Here is an 18,105-nt window from a genome sequence, read left to right as displayed (position 1 = left end):
AAAAATATATAACATTTCTTAAATAAAGATGCTTTTTCATGATAAGCAAAACGACCCAAGAAAATGTATCTAGTTTTTAGACCAAAAATATTAAATTTAAGTGATTTTGTGCATAAAACAAGCAAAAAAATCTGCCAATGGAGTAAGCAAAAAAATCTGCCAATGGGGTAAGCAAAAAAATCTTGAAAATTTTTCTTAAACACTTAATTCAAGAAAAATTCAAGAAAAATTTGCTTACCCCATTAGCAGATTTTTTTGCTTGTTTTATGCACAAAATCCCTTAAATGTAATATTTTTGGTCTAAAAACTAGACTTATTTTCTTGGGTCGTTTTGCTCAAGAAAAACCATCTTAATTTAAGAATTTTTTGATATTTTACTGAAAACTATATGAAGATAATTTTTTGCAATGCATAAGTTTAAATGTTACGGTTAAAATGACTGCTGGTGGCCATTCTAGTGTTAAAAGTGCATGATAAGGGAACTCAATTTTCTCCCCATGTAAGGTCAAGAAAACGCTGGAAAAAATAACAATACACAGTTTTAGTTAAACATTCAACACTGCAAAAATTGACTTTCTTACTTAGTATTTTTGTCTTGTTTTCAGTAGAAATATCTAAAAATTCTTAAATTAAGATGCTTTTTCTTGATGAGCAAAATGACCTAAGTAAATGAGTCTAGTTTTAAAGCAACACCAAAGAGTTTTGGCTCTTTGCTCCCCCTACAGGTTAGAAGCGTAATTGTCCATTACCCACTGTCATAAATACTGAGGCATAGCTGGCTCTGATTGGATTGTAGGTCTGCCGTAAAGCAAGTTTTTGTAGTATTCACTCGGACTACAGGACCAGTACCCGACGTTTGGAAACTTCTTTAGTGCGGTTTTGGCCGATAGAGGGCTGCAAAGCGAATGTGAAAGTGCTGTTCACCCTGTTTAGAGTGGATGAATGACTGAAACTGTTTTGGAAGCGTTATTTTAAGGTTAAAAAAACTCTTTGGTGTTGCTTTAAGACAAATTAATATACAATTTAAGTGAAATTGTCCTCAAAACAAGCAAAAAGATCTGCCAATGGGGTGAAAAAAAATTGTGAAATAATATTTCTTTTTTCTTAAACAATTAATTCAAGTAAAATTTTCTCACCCCATTGGTAGTCAAAATACCATAAAAGTGCATGATTTTATGTAAATTAATATGAAAAAAGTCTCAGCTGTGTTGGGGGCCCTGTCAAGATTCTTTTCATGGGGCCCAAAATCCTTAGCAGCGCCCCTGTTTGTAAGAAATAATTAAATGTCCTAAAATAACTAAGGCCAAAAACTATTCTAAACCTTTTCCAGGAAACCGCCCTAAGTGGTAATAGCCTACTCGTTTCTCACACGCAACCTTTGCAAAGCATGAATCGGTCATTTAAGACAAAGCTAAACTCACTGTATTTGGAAACAAAATAAAACTCTCAAGGTAAACACATACCTTGATTGTAGGGGTCTAAAGACACAAAATAAAGTGCGAAATCTTAGTGTAATTTTTCAATTTAATCTTAATTTTAGTACTTATGCAAGCAATAAGCAAGCTACAGTCTTAAAAATATTGCCAGAATTATGTTTTGTCTTAAGACAGAAACTTCATGCTTAAAAACATGAAGTGTTCATGCTTTCAGGGTGAATTATTGCAGTGGACTCCGGTTTCGCAGAAATTCGAGAAATTATCAGGAAAATAGACAGCTGCAACTCATACTTAGCTGCTGTCGGAATTTTGACCAACGAAAAATATGAGCATATCACTCCAATTCTCAGGTCCTTACAATGGTTTCCAGTTAGATTTAAAGTAGTATTTTTACTCATTTTTTATTTGGACCTTAATACATTGCAGATATGCTTATTGAATATAAACCTAACCGAGGATAAAGTCAGTTAAACAAGGCAAGTCAGCATATCTATTATCACATGTGCCTCAATACAATTTTAAATCTAGGTTAAAATAAGTTGGTTTAGCTTAAAAGGGACATTTCACAATTTTTTTTTTAGACGTAAATTTTTGATGTTCCCTGGATACGTGTGTGAAGTTTTAGCTCAAAATACCAAATAGATAATTTATTATAACATGTTAAAAATGACACTTTGTAGGTGTGAGCAAAAAAGTGCCTGATTGGGGTGTGTCCTTAAATGCAAATAAGATGATGAAATGCAAACACTAATCGCCATAATGGTGGTTTGTTTGAAATTGAAACTCAATTGTGATGTCCATTGACTTTGTATTGCGAGAAGCCACCTCCTTGTCATTTCTGGCTTATAACAAAAAACAGAATAATGCCTAAAAGCTGCTGTGTGACAAGGTGTACAGCTAACAAGCCAAAAAAAACACATCATAAGTTTTTATATGCTGTCGGGTGTAAAACCCAGCCTTTAAGGAGAAAAAAGTGGATCGCCGACTATGTTCCCCTCTAGTTGGCGCAGTTCTACTAATAGTAGTATTATGAAAAGTTGCCTGTTTTTTGGGGAGTCGACAGCTTATAAAAACTTATTTCTGGGTTTTTTGGCTTGTTAGCTGCACACCCTGACACAGCAGCATAAAGCAGCATACTTCTGGACAGTGGCGTGCACAGACCTCCTCAGGGCCAGGGGCTGACGTACTTAAAAGGGCATCTTTTTTTCCCATCAAATAACAATCAAATATATATATTACTTTGGTGTTTTTATACTTTCTTTCCTTGAAATGATTTAAATAATGTTGTAACAAATGAATAACACATCAAACTAAAATAGGGAAGTTAGGAAAATATTATTTACTTTAGCAAACAAAACAGCGAGAATCAAGTTTTGAGACTTCATGTTCATGTTGTAAACCCTATATGTGTATATGTATAAAAGTGTTAGCAATCATTAAATCGGCAAGTTAACCGATCTATCATAGTGTTTTAATTGCTTATTTCTTTGATTAAACGTCTCGCTTACAAAAAAAGAAACAATAAGCTTAACCATTTGAAATTATTCCTAAAACCTATTTTCATAGCTAAAACACACCGCTTTGTTAGTTTAGCACACCATCAAAACACGACAAATAGTGGGATTAATATGTTTGCTCCAAACTAACTTTATAGCAGATCAAGTGTTTTGAGCTGATGTGGCTTCAGATCGCAAAATGAAACAGAAAATACACTCTTTCTTTTTGGTATTCTGCACAGTGCTAAAGCGTTGCATTATAATAAATAAATATACTGTATTATGAAAATACCCAACATGACCGGAACAACACAGATAGCCTATACCATATATAATCCTAATTAAGTTTATTGTCTTCTTGTTTTATCCATCAGAACATCTTTATTTGCATGTTATTAGCAATGGCGGAGCCAGAGGGGTGTCCAGGGTGGCACTGGACACCCTTGACATGTCACTGGTCACCCCGTGTGCCACCCCAAATTTCATGCGCTACTTTCACTTAATCGCTATGTTTATTTTCGACGTGCGGCAGCGCAGCACATTGTTAAAAACAAACATTATGAATATTAACCCTCCCTGCGGTCGCGGCGCAAACTCTTTATTTTTCAATCACTGCGCAAAGAGACTTGGATTACTCTGCTGATTTTGGACATACAGATATGATTTATACATCATTTAAAACGTTCAAGTGCAGGATTTCCATCCAATATGAATGTGTACCCCTAACTCATAAAAAACGGCTTTACACAATAAAAATATATTGAGTTTGTCCAACTCAATTTAAAGTAGTCTGAGTAACTCGATTTAGTGTAGTTTGAATAACTCAATGTAGTATAGTAGGAAGAACTCAATCTGTTATTTTATATGAAACGTTTTTATATCATACTAATTAGCATAAGCACATGTTAACATGCTAACAATAGTAACATATGATACTTTGGATGAACATGTGAGACGAGACTGATCTCCAAACAGGCATTTACACAGTTAGTGCTCATTGAGAGAAATATGTCACATCCACAACCTAACCACAAGCGCCACTCTTCTGCATGATGGTAACCACACAATTTGAAAAAATATAACGCTTCTAAATCAATAAGATAAACGGACATTAAACACTATTAAGTCTTTCTCTTTACCTAAAAATGCATAAAATAACACTTAATTAAAAAAATTACTCTCCAAAAGCAGTTGCATGCAAAGCATGCTGGGAAATTCTTTTTCCAGAACCCAAACTCAAAATAATCGTTTTAACGCAATTACAAATAAATCAATAAATTATAGTACATATTTATTTTGTGTTATGCTAATTAAATATATATACTTATTGCTCTTAATGAGGTATTTTAAATTAATTTCTAAGAAGGGCTTGAATCATTTTTTTGAGCACTATTTGGACGGAATTTATTTTACAAGGGGACCTATGAGAAAATTGTGCGTCTTGAGATCCTCTGTGTTTTTAATCCCTTCCGAATTGGCCATGTCTGTGTTTTTCTTTCACAACCTCTGTAAAAATTGCTTATTTGCCGAACTCAGAGGTCCTCTTAGGAATTAAATACGGTCCGAATGTGTGATGCTTAGGCAGCAATTTGTGATACTTGTGAATGTTTTAAGCACTTTTGGGTCTCGCACCCTGTTTATTCCATCGGGTTGTGTGCTCGGTTACAGTAGGTTTCTCTGAGCTCACTATGACCTGTTTAAAAGCATTAGGTTCACAAGACTCACCAGGGTTATGTTGAGAGGGACCACGGTGATGCTCTGCTGTATGTTCTGGCAGGGTCAGCAGCACCGCAAGTAACTTTGTATCAAGAACTGCAATCTTTTGTAGAAGTCTGTGGCAGTTTTTGTTTGAGCACTGTGCTGAACTGCTGGTAGTAAAATCAAAAGATAAAACAAAAAGTACAAAGCACAAGTAAAAGCGTCCAAACAGTAGTGAAGCAGGAAGTCCATCATTTAACTCCCCCTTTGACCCAACCATGGGTACAAATAACCCAACATTTGTTAATATCCATAGCAAGGACTAATGAATCTTATTTTCAGTAATCAACATCAATTTTGCTTATTAATATGTGGGTAAGGCCTCAAATGTCACTCACATTTGTAAAACACAAAAGGCTTGTGGTAATTCGAGCCGTTTCTCAATGTCAAGGATACTTCCTTGGCAGTACTAGTCCTTAAAAGTCACTTCCTTCAGAGGCTAGGCGAGGCTCCTTTTAAGCATTCGGAGAAGACGTTAAATGGAACAGGCTAGCAAGTGCACGTCATTACGTCATTGCGTGATTGAAAGGTGTCCTTTCGGTGCTGCGCGCATAGGATTGTGGGTGATTTCAGCGCGTGAAGAGCGCGAAGGATACCAATTTGCATCCTTTCCTGTGTATGGGATATTTCTCAAACGAAGGACTCAGTCCTTGGCTGAAATTTCGAGGATCCTCGACATTGGAACAGTCCTTCGACGGACGTCGATGACGTAGCATCCTCGAAATTCTAGCTTCCGAGGATCCTTCCTTGACATTGAGAAACGGCTACTGTGTACTGATCATTTTCTCTAGAGTCACAAGGTGATAATAAGAAAATATTATTGGCATTTTAAAGAATGCATATTAATTTATATTTTATACAGGTGTGAAAACTTTGATACCAACAAGCAATTAAGTACAATTCAAGGACACAGCAAATCAATAAAAGGACCCACTACAAGATATATACTCAACACGACAAAGATAACTGAGGAAAAAATCCTGCGAATAGAGAGAATCGGAGAAAAGGATGATAAAAAACCTCATAAGATCATAATACTGGTTGGAGAAACAGGAACAGGGAAGACCACTCTCATCAATGCTATGGTCAATTACATTATGGGTGTCAGATGGGAGCACAAAATTTGGCTGGAGATGGTAGAGATATCGAATAAGGAAAGTAAGTCTCAAACAACAGCAGTCACAGTCTATGAGGTTTTTGCACAAAACAGTCCATTCTCCCTCACCATTATTGACACACATGACAAAAATGCACACATAGATGAATATTTAAAGCAGTTGTTCACATCAAAACATGGGATTTATGAAATTCATGCAGTCTGTCTTGTGCTGAAGGCAACAGATGTACGACTCCATGACAGACAGCGGTTTATTCTGAATAAAATTATGTCACAATTCGAAAATGATATAGGAAAATATATCTTACCACTCGTCAAACAGGGTAGTATAAAAGCTCCCCCCATACAAATCATTAATTTCATTAAAGACTCTGGAATTCAATGTGCAGAAAACAAGAATGGTGAACCTGTTTATTTTCAGTATAACATCTCCCAGAGTGATTGTTGTTATGGAGAAGATAGGGAGAGTTACAAACCCTCATGGGATTTTGGAATGGAAACTTTCAAGGAGTTCTTTGGATATCTAAATGGGATGCAATCAAATAAGCATTTAAATATGAGGAAAGAGATAGCTAGAGCCATTGAAAAAATAGGAGATCAAATTGAAATGAAATTGAAGTCCGAAGGTCTACTGCCCTTCATAGGCTAAGTGCAGTAACTATTCAAACACTGAAACCGAGAAAAATCCCCTTAAAGTTTTTACACCAGCCAGTCAAACATGTTACTACAATTTTGGCACACATGTTTCTCTGAAATGGGACATAATTGAAACAGGAGACTTTGTCACAAGACACGAAAGATCTCACAAAACCCATTTCAACCCTTGACTCAATTTTGACCAAAGGCGTAGTTACTGCGCTTTGGCTTTGTAGGGCAGTCTACCCCGCTGTTAGCTTACATTTGATTAGCTTGTCTTTTCAGTTTCCAGACCTCATGAATTACATACTCAAAGGCAAATGACAATGTGATTTATGTATATGCTAAAGCTAGAGAACATGTGGCACTCAAGTTATCTTCTGCAATGACAAAAATCTTATTTGGATATTCAGTGCTGTCTAAATCTTTTTGCATGTTTTCTTACAATTAAGGAGAGGGATCGAGGGAAAGCTTGATCTTTTAGTTAGTAGTGAAAAAATACACATAGTTTCATATGTTAAATATCTTGGGATCAGTTTAGATTTACATGTAACATTTGAAGAGCGTGTTTAAAATCGGTAGATAATGCATTACATTTACATTTAATATCAGAAATTTTGTTTAGAGTCGCATACTTTGGCGGTTCAGCTTTTCTATAAGAATTATTAATTTGATGTTACCAACTAACATAAGACAGTGTTTCACTTTTGCACCTTCAAGTTTCACTGGAAAAAGATTCAAACGTGTGATTTTGGAATAATTGGGATTTTTTTCTTATGCATTTTGGATATGTAACTTCATTTGTCACTATTTGTAATTGTATTTTTATCAAGCATTTTAAATATGTTCTGAATATTTTAACTTCATCATTTGTTTATCTTTCCTGTCTATAGGAACTTTAGATGAAATACTACTGAAACTGTTTTTTATCTAAATCATTTTAAAGTTGATGTTGGAACAACATTAAACTATTGATGAAAGTCAACAGTGAGATTAAACTAACATTAATTTAACGATCCTAAAATCAGCGAGTTTTGATTGGGTTGAAAGTATTTTTTTCTTGTTTCTGTGTGTGGCTTGTATATATTTGTAGCACATGTTGAATTGAATTGATATGTATGTTTTCATAGTTTATAGAGATCAGCAGTTGCTCTGCAGGCACCAGCAAACTGCCTGGTGGCCGTGCGCTGCAATCGTTAACTTGTACAATAAAGCAGTTGCCTCTAACATAGGTTTTGTCTATACTGCCTCTCAACGTTAATTACTTGTTATTTGAAGTTTTTATAAAGTTACTCTGTAAAGTATTAAAACTTAAATTCTGTTCTAGACATTTATTATGCTGCACGAATTGGGAACCAGTCTGAAGTCAACTGTTTTACTGTCTGAAATCAACCAGTCTAAAGTTAACTAAAGACTGAACGTCTGATAAACCCTGCCAACCCATCATCAATAGACCACCACTTTATCCAGCTTGGATCCTCAACTCTATTGCCTTTCAAGTCTGTGAGGCAGGGCCATAGGGAAGTCTGGCCCCCCTGAAAAATAAAGATGTGGGCCCCCACCACCCATATCATATACTCATACTGTATAATATGGCGCTTTTCCATTGCATAGTACCCCACGGTTTAGTTTAGTTTGGGTCGGGTCAGCTTACTTTTGGGAGCTTTTCCATTGGGTGCAGTACGTAGTACCCGATACTTTTTTTCGTACCACCTCGGTTGGGGTTCCAAGCGACCCGAGCTGATACCAAACGTGACGCGAAAACACTGTAGATCACTGATTGGTCTGAGAGAATCGTCACGTCATCGCTATAATGTAAATATTAGCTTTAGCTTACTGCTAGCTTGCGCTGTCTCAAGCAAACATGTTGTTATCTGTGTTCTGCTATAAGTTTCCAAACACACTTTTAGCGATGAAAAACATCCGCAGGTTGAGAATCCGGGACACATAACAGTTTTTTCCAGACTTGCAGTTTGTGGCGGCACAGTCGCGACGTGCACGTCCGCATTATATATGCTTAAATGCAACTGAATGAGGCTCAGCGGAGCGCCGTCGACTGACGCCACGGGTCGGGTGTTTGAACAGAAACTGTCATGTGAGACAGAGGTAGTTATAAACGCGATGTGCAAACATCTATTTGTGGTGGTCAATTTTAATTTTGTGGCAGACTGAGAAATAAATGAATGTATGGGAATGTACAACAACGCTCTCACGTGAATGATGTCACAGCAGTAGGCAGCGTAAATATAACGACACGTCTATAATTCCTCCCACTCCGAAGTGATACTAAACTCGATGGAAAAGCTAACCACGCCAAAGTGAGGTGAGCTGACCCAACCCAAACTAAACTAAACCGTGGGGTACTATGCAATGGAAAAGCGCCATTAGTTGACTCCAGTGTCGCTCTCATTCCAAAATGGCGGATTCGCAGGGCTGCCGCCGGGCGCTGGTGTTGCAATGGGACGTTCCATTGGCTTTCACTTCTTGTCAATATAAGTTCTTTGACAATACTAGAAACCATTACAGAAATGTGAATAGTTTCATTTGTTATAAAAGGAATTCTATTATTTTTAATTGAAATATAATGGTGTCTGTTGGTCTCTACTGCTAATGTGTTAGGATCTATTGGTGGGGATGCCATTTGGTTATCTGGTGAATAGAACACCATTAAATAGTACAGGAACAAGACCCAAAAACACACAGTTTTAAAACAGCTAATGATTCATAATGGTATTTGTGTCGTAATGGAAACCATGGAATTTGTATTGGAGGTTTCAGCAGGATGTGCTTTTATAAGCACATTATTCAGTTTCAGACGGGTAATATCAGTTATAAAAATCAGTATTGTAGAAATGGATCCACAACAACCATCATCAGGGCTGGACTGGTAATCTGGCATATGCACTTGGGGGCCGGTGGATATAGGTGTTTCTCAATTTCAAGGATACTTCCTTGCCAGGACTGGTCCTTCCAAGTCACTTCCTTTGGGGGCTAGGGAAGGCTCCTCTTTAGTATTCGGAGAACACGTAAATGGAACAGGCTAGCAATTGCACGTAATTGCGTTATTACGTCAGTGAAAAGGTGAGCTTTCGGCACTGTTTGTTATTTTCTTGTTATTCATCAAATAAAATCAATGCATCCAGAATAAATCTGAAAATTTTGACACAGAAAGGTAGGCCTGGTACTAGAAAACAAATGCAATATAGAAAAGACATGCTCAATCACACACACAGAAACACACAAAGGTATGACTGCCACAGAGAGCATTTTTTACAGAATTTGGCAAAAAAACAGCCACAGATGCAAACAAAGATATAAAATACTAACACAGGTGTGTGCGTACCTACACACGCACACACGCACACGCACACACACACACACACACACACACACACACACACACACACACACAAACACAGACTCACACGCACAAAGACACAGTAAAACTTACACACACATAAAGACACTTACACACACATACACTTGCACACACATTGCACACACACATAAAGACACTTACACACACATACACACACATAAAGACACAGACACAAACAAATGGCATCCCCACCAAATTTAGATCACAATTTATGTGAATTTTTCATAAAAATGTGATATTTTACAGCCAAGCTAATGGTGTAGTTGAGGAATTGAGTGGTAAACAGGTACAAAAGTACTTCATATCTCCCAAAAGATTGTATAGACAATTATTGTATAGATGGAAAGTAAACAAAAAAATGATATATTATTTGTATCATTAAAAATGTATATATATTTTTGTACTGCAATCACCCTTTTAATTTCTGGGGTAATTTTTCCCCCCTGGGAACTCTAACGTATACAGGAAAATAGGGGCTTCTGAAGGTTAACTGTTTGATAACAGACTGATCAAACTATTGTAAAAAAGCTTTATATTACTATTATTTTACTATTATGTAAAAAATTCTTATCTTTATTAATTTTTGTAATAGTTGCATGAAGATTTAAGCAATTTTACTTAAGTTATGGCTTAATGGGATTGTTTTAATGTGATAATTATATAAATACTTAGCCTATGTTCATGTATTGGCGCTTTTCCATTGCATAGTACCCCACGGTTTAGTTTAGTTTGGGTCGGGTCAGCTCACCTCACTTTGGCGTGGTTAGCTTTTCCATCGAGTTTAGTATCACTTCGGAGTGGGAGGGATTATAGACGTGTCGTTATATTTACGCTGCCTACTGCTGTGACATCATTCACGTGAGAGCGTTGTTGTACATTCCCATACATTCAGGGGCGATTCCAGGATTTTATAAATGGGGGGGCACAGGGGGGACCAAGAACCAGTCAGGGGGGGCCAATCAGAAAATTCAAATGAAAATAAATACTGGTTTAGAAAATATTAAGCAAGGTTCCCAAAATCTTGTGCAATGCCACGTGCTCTAATATAGATGGTATTAATTTTTTGTATTTTGCATGGATTAGACATCACAGTTCTGTTCCAGAATAGTTCACTTTAAATAAATTGTCATAATTTACTCAAGTTATTTCAAACATGTATGAGTTTTTCTTCTGCTGAACACAAAATAAAATATTTTGAAGAATCTTAGTAGCCAGAAAGTTGATGAACCCCATTGACTGCCATGTTATTTTGTTCCTACATATGAAGTCAATGGGATCCATCAACTGATTTTGATTACCGACATTCTTAACTCTTTTCTTTTTTGTGTTCAGCAGAAGAAAGAAACTCATACAGGTTTGAAACAAGTTTAGGTATATGACCATTTAAATTAAGTGAACTATTCCTTTAAGTAGGTTATCTAAATTACACAGAGTTGCGTGTAGCTGGTATTAGTTAACGTTCTGACATATCAGGATTTTGGGAAAATTTTAGCCCTACTTAAAAATGTGTTTTTCTACTCTGTCTGATCTGACTTTCATTGTTTATTATTTTTATTTTAACACAACTGGATGCTATTTTTAGATATTATCTGTTCTGTTGTCAGACATAAAGAAAGAGTTTAAAATAGCGACTAAACACGACCCAATAACACCTTGTGTTTAATCCAACCAGCTGTTACTTTATACTGCTAAAATCCTGATTTAAATGCGACATTGTCTGATACAATTTACATTGAAGAGCTGATACGAGGTGATTTCGGATTACCTGTGCGTCTCATGCAGGGTTGCTCTTCTCATCTGATTGTGTTTATGAGCACTTTTAATTTTAAATTAAAATAGCTTTTTAGTTTAATTGTAGATCGCGTATAGCGCAGACAATTCAGCGCAAATTCAAAAATATCAGAGAATACTGTTACGCGTGCACGCGCAAACCGCACCATAGGGAGAGAGAGAGCTCGTGCACAGAGAACTGGTGTGTGTCTGTGTGGGAAAACACTACTAACCTTTAAGTCGTGATACTCGATCAACAGTCTTCTCTGTCAGTAACATCTGTTGACTGTTAACTTTTACGTGAAAAGACAAGTACACGGAGGAACCCAGGTGGAAAACACCGCCAACTTTTAGCTCCTTCACTCAGTGTCATGTAAGAGAGGCACTGTCGAGGTTTCCCCACGCAGCAGTGAGAAAGCGTGCACGCGAGCGAGAGAGAGAGAGGCGCTGCTGAGCGCTTGCAAAAGCGAACAAAGCCGTTTTAAATAGTAAAATAAAATGTAAATGCTTATCATGTGAAATCTATTTGATTTGTGTTGATTTGTGCCTGTGTTGAGTCTGTGGCGGGTTGCCCGCTCCTTCTTCGCGTTCGCACGAGTCTCAAATCAAACAGTGATTGACAACTGGTCCAAAGGTGCGGTGGGTGTCTTGGTGTCTCTTTCCTCCTGTTTAAAAACGCGTAACTACTGTGCTCGCTTCGTCTTCGCGGGAGTCTCAAATCAAAAAGTGATTGACAGCTCTCTGGTCCAATGGTGCGGTGGACATTTTCAGGTTGACAGTAAATCTAGCTGGCCCAATGAGATTGGAGGGGGGGCACCATGGGGGGCCAATCATATTCCAAGGGGGGGCGGTGCCACCCCATGCCCCCCCTCTAGACACGCCCCTGCATACATTCATTTATTTCTCAGTCTGCCACAAAATTAAAATTGACCACCACAAATAGATGTTTGCACATCGCGTTTATAACTACCTCTGTCTCACATGACAGTTTCTGTTCAAACACCCGACCCGTGGCGTCAGTCGACGGCGCTCCGCTGAGCCTCATTCAGTTGCATTTAAGCATATATAATGCGGACGTGCACGTCGCGACTGTGCCGCCACAAACTGCAAGTCTGGAAAAAACTGTTATGTGTCCCGGATTCTCAACCTGCGGATGTTTTTCATCGCTAAAAGTGTGTTTGGAAACTTATAGCAGAACACAGATAACAACATTTTTGCTTGAGACAGCGCAAGCTAGCAGTAAGCTAAAGCTAATATTTACATTATAGCGATGACGTGACGATTCTCTCAGACCAATCAGTGATCTACAGTGTTTTCGCGTCACGTTTGGTATCAGCTCGGGTCGCTTGGAACCCCAACCGAGGTGGTACGAAAAAAAGTATCGGGTACTACGTACTGCACCCAATGGAAAAGCTCCCAAAAGTAAGCTGACCCGACCCAAACTAAACTAAACCGTGGGGTACTATGCAATGGAAAAGCGCCATAAGTGATGTGTCGCTTGCGAACGAGCGACTTCAACGCTATTTACTAGCTTCTTTTTGTCGATATGGCAATATCTGCTACTTTAAAAAAAAGTACATTAAAGATCAAATCCGGTAACACTTTATTTTACGACCCGCAAAGTACCGCGTAATTAAACCGAATTTACAGCGTACCTATTTGTAACAACAGGGTAGGTAACCTGTAGGTATAAGGGAATAATATTTTAAGTTTGGGGAAATAAGGGGGTAAGAATATGAAGAATTATAAATTATTTATACTCTAAGTATTTTATAACAACAGGGTACCTATTGTAATATTACGTGGAATGTATGACTTAGTCAAGTCTATGGGGAAATTATGTTTTATTTTTTTTTATTGTGAATTTTTCTTATTGACTACTGAATGTTGTATACAGTCAATGTCTACGAGCCACATCGGCAAATAAATATAACAGCATATCACTTTTATTTTAGTAGCCTATATTACTTGCTTTTAATAACAAAAGTCCAGCTGATTTAATGTGGTTATCTTTTTTTTAAGGTAAGTACAATACAAATAGCAACTTATTCCCTACCAGGAAACTCCTACATTTGCGGACATATTTGAAGTGGTGCTTTGCAATTTATTTACTGTAAACACAAGTATTTTAGCCAAATATAATTTATGAAATGGCAAACCAGAATGAAACAACAGCAGATATCAGCTCCCGCTAAAGCAAAAGACGACTAACGTTACATGCGTAGGTTAGTGCGCAGGTGTAGAGCGCGCGGCCGTCTGCAGGAGGTTTGCTGGAACGCGATCCTGAGGTGAAATTTCTTTAAGAGGTTTTAAAAACGTTCTACACTGTGGAGTACAGCTGCGAGTGATGTTAGCAGGTTCCGCATGCTGGATAAGGTGACTGGTTTTGTTAATACATGACTCACGCATTTCAAACAATGTTTTTCAAGAAAGTTGCTAGCTAACGGTAGCCGGTTAGCTAGCACATAAGTAAGCCTAAAATTTATAAACGTAACTGGCTTAGAAAACTCTGTTTCTGTCAAGGCACAGTGAAGAAACATTTACTGAAGGCTTTCATTTATGTTTTTTATATGTAATGCAGAACAGCATTTGTGAGACGACATCAACTCATCATCCGAGTGGACAAGAACACCAACAGAGGAAGCCAAGCCGCAAAAACAATGAAAAATTGTCATGACTTTTTATTTTAAATAAAAGTTATGTGATAATAAACATTAAGTGTTGGCTTAATTATAGTGTTTTAAAGATGTTTTGAAATAAGTTGTTTTAAAATAAAAATAACAATATTCTGTATGTTTATGGTATTTACCCTATAACAAGAGGTGAACAAAGCACCACTTTAGTTTACAGCCCGCAAATATGAGAGTTACCTGGTACATACACAGAACAATCGGGGAATAAGCCCCACTTCAATTTACAGCCCGCAAATATAAGAGTTACCTGGTAACTCCTGTATACATATACAGATCAAAGAGGTACAAGTTGCTATTATTTTTATTGTGTGTTATATTTTATTTGCCGACGTGGCTTGTAGACATCAACTGTAGGCTATACAAAACACTTCATCAGGTAAGTAGCAAATATGAAAAAAAAAACATATTACACATAGACCATATTACCCATAGACGTAAGTCATACATACCACGTAATATTACAATATGTAGTTATGAAATACTTAGAGAATAATTTTCCATATATTCTTACCCCCTTATTACCCCAAACTTAAAATATTATTCCCTTATAACTACAAGTACGTACTGTAGAGGTACTCTGTTGTTACAAATAGGTACGCTGTAAATTCGGTTTAATTACGCGGTACTTTGCGGGTCGTAAAATAAAGTGTTACCTCAAATCCAAACTGAATGATGATAACACAGAATAACATACAATCAGACTGATCATTCATCTCTTTTTACAGCTTATTTTAAAGTCTTCCACTTTTCCACCCACAAAACATTATATATATACACACGCACGCACGCACGCACGCACGCACGCACGCACGCACACACACACACACACACACACACACACACAATACAAAAACATAGAACACATCTCCCACAGATATATATATACATACATACAGACATAAACTCATTCACACATAGGCTCTATACACAGAGCCGCCTTAACCTAATGTGAGGCCCTGGGGCTGAGAGGTTTTAGAGGCCCCCCATACCCTCAATTTATAGTCTCATTTAATAAAAAAAGTGTAATATCTAGGTAATCTACATCACAAAATGCATTAGTTTCTTTCAAGACATACAACAGTGAGTTTTCCCTCTTTGACCCAGAAAACACCATAATATCATTATTAACATATCACTGAGCCCACTTGAGCATAAACACAAGACACTTTATTTAACAACCACACACAGCAACTTGTGGTGAAAATAAAACCAAAATGTGTGAGAGAATGTTTATAAGCTCTATGTTTATATAGTTTTTGGAATATACAAAATTGCAGAAAACTCCCACTCACTAACTAAATGCTAACCACAGTTTTAACAATATAAGAAGTAAAGTTAGTTTTAAAGTGAAAATGCATTAATGTTAACAAAAGAGAAGTCTTTATAGACAGAATCTTGTTAAATGTATTAATGATAACAAAAGATAAGTCTTTATAGACAGAATCTTGTTTGTTATTTATTTTGTAGGCTATTGAAGAAATAGTATGCATTGTATTTAGTATTTATGCATACGCATGTAAAACGAACAAGTACGAATATGCACAAAACAGACAGGGAACATACCTGTATATAAGATCTTTAGATAAGGAGATTATAAATATGAATGGTGCGATCAGGGGATGATCATTTGAGATGGTCTTGTCGTCGCTCTTTTCTTTCTTAGACTTGCACCTTTACCGTTGCGTCTCTTTCTCGTCTTTCTAAACCAACAGATGTGTGTACTGTGAGCTAATGCCGCATCAAACTACATCGCTCCAGGTGCGCAAGCGTCACTGAAACGCGAGTAAACTTAAACTTTATGACAACTAACAGCATTATATGCGGGAACTCCTTTCTTTATTTGGCGGCACAGTTTCTTGCGCTCGTTTAGAGAGACTTCTGCATGCCAGAAACTCAGCTCCACGAGCACAGAGAGAGCGAGCGCGCGCGCGAAAGAGAGAGAAAGACCTGCACCTCACTAGTGCTTATTATGAAATTTCCGAAATTACTCTTTCATTTGTTGATGGATTATTTCCCGTTTCTCTGTCACACTCAGTCTAACATGCAGGAATGCCAAGTTGACAACGCGCACTTAATTGCATTAGGCTACGCGGAAAATCCGTTACGTCTGATATTTTATTTCACGGCAGGGCCGGCCCTGGGCATAGGCGGAATAGGCAAATGCTAAGGGCGCTGCCGACCCCTTGGGGCGTCCGTGCGCCCAAATTATTATTTTTTTAATATATGTATATAAACATTTAACTATAAATATTTAATTTTGCACAAGAAAACAGCAGTTACTGCTGAATTATTAGTAGCATATAATCTCGGAAGATCGTGCTTGTTAAATAGCTCTATACTGCACTGAAGCGGCAGTTTAAAATATAAACCCAGAATTCAGCAAACGTCAAGGACAAGAAATCGGAAACAACAATCAGACAGAGACGCGGAATTTACATAATGTTACACAGACCATGTTTAAATTAATGTTTCTAGACAGAAATAGCAACTTGTTCACTTTGTTTGGTATTAATAAGCTGCGCATTGGAGTGCTGGCCGCGGTGCTGAAGACGCGCTCAGACAGAGTACTGGTGGCGGCACAGATATTTACGTGCAACCTATTGGAAACTATTATTCGTTATTATATAATTATTATTCGTTATTTTACTTTATTACTTCCACTTAAGAAGAGTTTTGCACTTTTATTTCAATATTTCTCTTTATATAAATACTATTTTGTACTTAAATCTATAATTTCATTATTTTACTAACCAAGCTCATCTGCGCTTTCCGATAGGTTGCACGTAAGGAGAAAAGTAGCTTATTTCCCCTTGAGAAGGGTTGTGTGTTTTAAACTTTTAAAAACATATATCTCTTTACAAAAAACTTTTTTCTTCTATTTAAAAGCTATAATTTCGTTATTTTACTAACCCAACTAATGACTCCTCCGCTTTCCAATAGATTGCACGTAAATATCTGTGCATATGTGCCATCACGCGCCTTCAGCACCGCCACTGTGCAGCTTATTAATACCAGACAAAGTTGGTATTTCTGTGCAGAAACATTGAAATTTAAACATGGTCCGTGTAACGTAATTTAAATCCTGCGTCTCTGTCTGATTGTTGTTTCCGTTTTCTTGTTCTTGACGTTCGCTGAATTCTGGGTTTATATTTTAAACTGCCTTTTCAGTGACAATGTCAAGACCAAATGCCTGAGTGACAGGGTATTGTGTCTATGTGTGCTTGTGCGTGCGTGCATGCGTGTGTTTCCAAAATATTTTCAAAATTAAGAAAAACTAGACAAAGCTTTGCATTTTTTTCTGTGTAAGTTTATGAACAAAATGATTCTAAAGGGCACCAGGTGAAATCTTGCCTAGGGCAGCAAATTGGCCAGGGCCGGCCCTGTTTCACGGTAAGTTACCACGGACCAATCAGCAGCCATGTAACGTGCAATTAGAGTGATTGACAGAAAACCTAACAAGTTACAAAACAATATGACATTTTCAGCTCATCATGAACGTGAATATGGGAGGCCCCTGAACTTGGGAGGCCCCTGGGCTTCAGCCCAGGTAAGCCCGTGCATTAAGGCGGCCTTGTCTATACATACACATATACACACATATACATCAGAATTGCTCGAAATAAATTAAGTAAAAAAAAACACAGCCACTGTTCAAAAGTGGCAATTATAGGATAACAGACAGAGCAATCATGTTCTTTAAGATGATCATGTTTGTAGCGGGATCTAGGGGATTAAAATATATTCATACCTATAGTGAAGTTGGTAACTAATAATAGTAGTAAATGTGTAAAGTAGCATAAAATAGAATTACACAATAAAG

Source organism: Paramisgurnus dabryanus, chromosome 22 (assembly GCF_030506205.2).
Source record: "Paramisgurnus dabryanus chromosome 22, PD_genome_1.1, whole genome shotgun sequence".
NCBI lineage: Eukaryota > Metazoa > Chordata > Actinopteri > Cypriniformes > Cobitidae > Paramisgurnus > Paramisgurnus dabryanus.
The sequence above is the reverse complement of the archived record's forward strand: the minus strand, read 5'-3'. Positions refer to the sequence as shown.